The sequence below is a fragment of the Xylocopa sonorina genome, unplaced genomic scaffold (assembly GCF_050948175.1).
Source record: "Xylocopa sonorina isolate GNS202 unplaced genomic scaffold, iyXylSono1_principal scaffold0140, whole genome shotgun sequence".
Taxonomy (NCBI): Eukaryota; Metazoa; Arthropoda; class Insecta; order Hymenoptera; family Apidae; genus Xylocopa; species Xylocopa sonorina.
Genome location: NW_027490211.1, coordinates 767,138 through 770,994, shown reverse-complemented (window position 1 = coordinate 770,994; position 3,857 = coordinate 767,138). Strand labels below are relative to the sequence as shown.

The window sequence follows — 3,857 nt, the reverse complement described above, 5'->3', positions numbered from 1 at the left end:
TTCTTAAAACGAGATGTCGCATTTCACATCTATGTTTCGTAATAAGATATAATATTCTTTGTGGAGTGTTACGTATACCTCGTATTCACTTCAAAAGGATGTAAGTGCAACTCTTCCTTGCTAGGAAATATTGTTTGCAGATGTGTACGTATCGTAGCAATAGAGTACTAGTGCTCCTTAATTCACGATATCGAATCTCACTTCTATGTTTCGAGATAAAGTATAATATTCATTGTGGAGTGTTATGTATACCTCGTATTCACTTCAAAAGAAAGTAAATACCACACTTCCTTGCTAGGAAATAACATTTGCAGATGTCTACGCATCGTAGCTTTAGAGTTCTAGTGCTTCTTAAATCCCGATATCGCATCTCACTTCTGTGTTTCGAGATAAGATATAATATTCAGAGCGAAGTGTTATGTATACCTCGTCTACACTTCAAAAGAATGTAAATGCGACACTACCTTGTCAGGAAATAGAGTTTGCACCTGTCTACGTATCGAAGAAATAGAGTTCTGATGCATCATAAAACGCGACATCGCACCTCATTTTTATGTTTCATGATAACATGCAATTCTTTGCAACGCGTTAATTATATCTCGGCAGCACTTCAAAAGAATGAAAATTCCACAATTCCTTGCAACGGAATAGCGTTTCTAGATGTCTAGATGTTTCTAGATGTTTCATGATAAGTTGTAATATTCAGTGCAAAGCGTTATGTATATCTGGATAATACTTCAAAGGAATGTAAATCCCACACTTCCTTCCTACGGAATTGCGTTTATAGATGTCGACGTATCGATGCAATAGAGTTCTAGTGCTTCATAGAACGTGATATCGCATCTCATTTCTATGTCTCATGATAACATGCAATATTCAATGTAGATCCTTATGTGTATCTTGTCTACACTTCGAAAGAATGTAAATGCCACACTTCGTTGCTACGGAATAGCGTATTTAGATGTCTACTTATCGAAGCATTACAGTTCTAATTCTTAATAAAACGCGATATCGTATATCATATCTGTGTTTCATGGTAAGATATAATTTAGTGCAATGCGTTATGTATACCTCGTCACTATTTCATGAGAACGTAAAGCCCACACTTCCTTGGGACGAAATAGCGTTTCCAGATGTCTACGTATCAAAGCAATATAGTTCCAATTCTTCATTAGACACGAAATCGTATCTCATATCTATGTTTCATGGTAAGATGTAATTTAAAGCAACGCGTTATGTATATCACGTCTACACTTCAAAAGCATGTAAACCCCACTGTACCTTGCTGCGGGATAGCGTTTCTAGATGTCTACGTTTCGAAGCAATAGTGTTATAATATTGCCACCATTGTGGCGCTGCGGAGGACTCGGCGCGGCACACTCTTCAGGAGTGTCCTGCCTGGGAGGTGCCGCGTCGGGCATTAGCGGCGGAGATGGGTACAGGCCTCTCGTTGCCGAGCATCCTGTCTGTGATGCTTGGTCGTGGGAGCGTCGTGCGGGCCATGATCTCCTTTTGCGAGGAGGCCATGGTCGCGAAGGAGGCCGCCAAGCGTGTCAGGGAGCAATCCCTGCCCGACGCTGCTCAAGGAGTCGACGTCGTAGACTTTTGCCCCGTTTCGCCTCACGGTATGGGGGGCTTCTACTTTAGGGTGGATGTCGCTCCTAAGAAACCTTCGCGGGGCGGAACTTCGCCACCTTCCCCGCGCCTGCGTGTCATGATGGTGGCCATTACGCCTCAGGGGCCACGATTCGGCATTTGTCGGGCCGTGGTATCGAGTCTGACGCACCCGGGGCACCCAGTGCGTCCGGCCCACGCCTGGCCCGAGGCATCGACGACGCCCGTGCGGTGTGGACCACTTAGGTCGTGCCCCACGTCTTTGCACGGGTGTCGTCCGGGGGGCGCGTTCGGTCCGATTGGGGGATTTTTCCGAACATTGCACGCGTCCTCCGGGACGGGAGTGGTGGCCGCGTGGCCCAGCCATTGCTCATTCCTCAGACGGGGTAGTGTGTCTTGTCGACCACACTCCTCTCGGGAAATGGGATCCTCCCAGTCACCATGGAGGACCCCGGCGCGGCAGGGGACCGGACTTGTTCGTCCAGAGTTCCCGGTCCCCTCCCAGCAGCGCCGAGATCGATCACCGTGGGATTTTAGCCGGTAAGTGTCCGGCATACCCCCGGAGTTCCCCAGCTCCGGGAGATCCATGAGGATTTCCCCACGTTAAAAAAAAGGCTAGGTTTAGGTTTGGTTTTATTAGATGGGGTTCAAGTTATATTAGGTTCAAGTTATTCTGGGTTCAAGTTATACGGGTATCGAGTTTAAAGTTTATGTTATACGGCGTTTGATTTTAAGGTTCAAGTTATACGGGGTTTGATTTTAAGATTGAAGTTATACTGGGTTTGAGTTTAAGGTTCATGTTGTACGGGGTTTGAATTCGTGCTAGGAGCGTGCGTTGTGTCGTCGCGCGTAACCTGTTAAAGATGGTCGATAGTACCATTCCTTTCGGAGGGGACGATTCGTCGGGAATAGCCCCGGTTGTCAAGAGTCTAAGATACCCAGCGACCTTTCGAAGTTGCGAGCTTTCGAATCATTTATGCTCGCTTCGTGTCGTCGGGTGAATATATAGACCGCTCGAGGCTGTGTTGGGCGAACGGTAGAGTGTCCTAACGAATGTACGGATTTTTTTTCGTTTACCTGAGCCTTGTTGGAATCGAAACGACTGGATGGTATTGGAATTTTGAAGAGACCGTTGTCGTCGTTGTTCGTTCGGAGGGGACGATTCGTTGCTCGCACCAAGCCTCGTTGTCGAGAGTCTGAGCAAAACCTGCCGTTGCGAGATTGAATAATTTTATACTCGCTTCGTGTTGCCGGGGAAAGCTTTTATAGACCGCCTCGAGACTGTGCATGAAGGCGACGAATGTCCCATCGATGATAACATTATTATGTTCACTCGAATGAGAGCGTCCTGCCGATCTTGAAAGCAATACGCCGCTGTGTGTTTGGTTTTTTTTCTTCTTAGTTCGACGCGCGCGTTCGTTCCAGAGGGGACGATTCCGCGTTGCCCGTTGTCCTCGTTGTCGAGAGTCTGCAATCCCGCCGTTGCGAACTCGAACAGTTTATGCTCGCTTCGCGTTGTCGGGAGGAAAAAGACCGCCTCGAGACTGCTGGTACAAATTCGGAGGAGTCCTAACGAATTTTTGAAAGATTTTTTTTCTTCATACCTGGACGCGCGTGTGCATTTTTCGTAACTTTGAGGGAGACCTTGCGCGCCAACCACTGGCATATGCGTTTCATCCGTAGGACCGATATATCGTGTCGCCTCGAACTCCGTCGAGAGGTGAAAACCGCCACGGTTCGGCGACGCCCGCGTCTCGTTCACCGGAGACGATTGGGTATCGACTTGTTCGAACTTTAGTACCAAGAGACTTAAAGATCAATAAAATATACATATACGATTACCCTGAACGGTGGATCACTTGGCCCGTGGGTCGATGAAGAACGCAGCTAATTGCGCGTCAACGTGTGAACTGCAGGACACATGAACATCGACATTTCGAATGCACATTGCGGTCCACGGATACAAATCCTGGACCACGCCTAGCTGAGGGTCGTTCCCGTAACCAAAATACTGCTTGCGTTGCGCTTCGTCGAATCTGTTTTCCCTACGGTGCTCGAATCTGCTCGCCGTCGTTCATTCTCGATTTAAATTACGAACGTTTCTTAGTTCGGGCGGCACCGAGAAAAGGAGGAAGAGAAGCGATACACGACGTACGAGCGATCGTTGGACGCTCGTCTGAGTCGTCCGTGACCGTGCCGAGGCAATCTGCGATTGGCAACGTGTGTGCGCGTGCAGGGTGCGT

General features: G+C 47.9%; 1 non-coding gene across 1 annotated transcript; it reads left to right on the top strand.

Annotated features, from left to right (window-relative positions):
• Window positions 1–3,453: 3,453 nt before the first annotated feature.
• On the top strand, window positions 3,454–3,608 carry LOC143432403 (5.8S ribosomal RNA). Its single transcript, XR_013103008.1, has one exon. It is a non-coding gene; the product is annotated as a 5.8S ribosomal RNA (ribosomal RNA).
• Window positions 3,609–3,857: the final 249 nt, after the last annotated feature.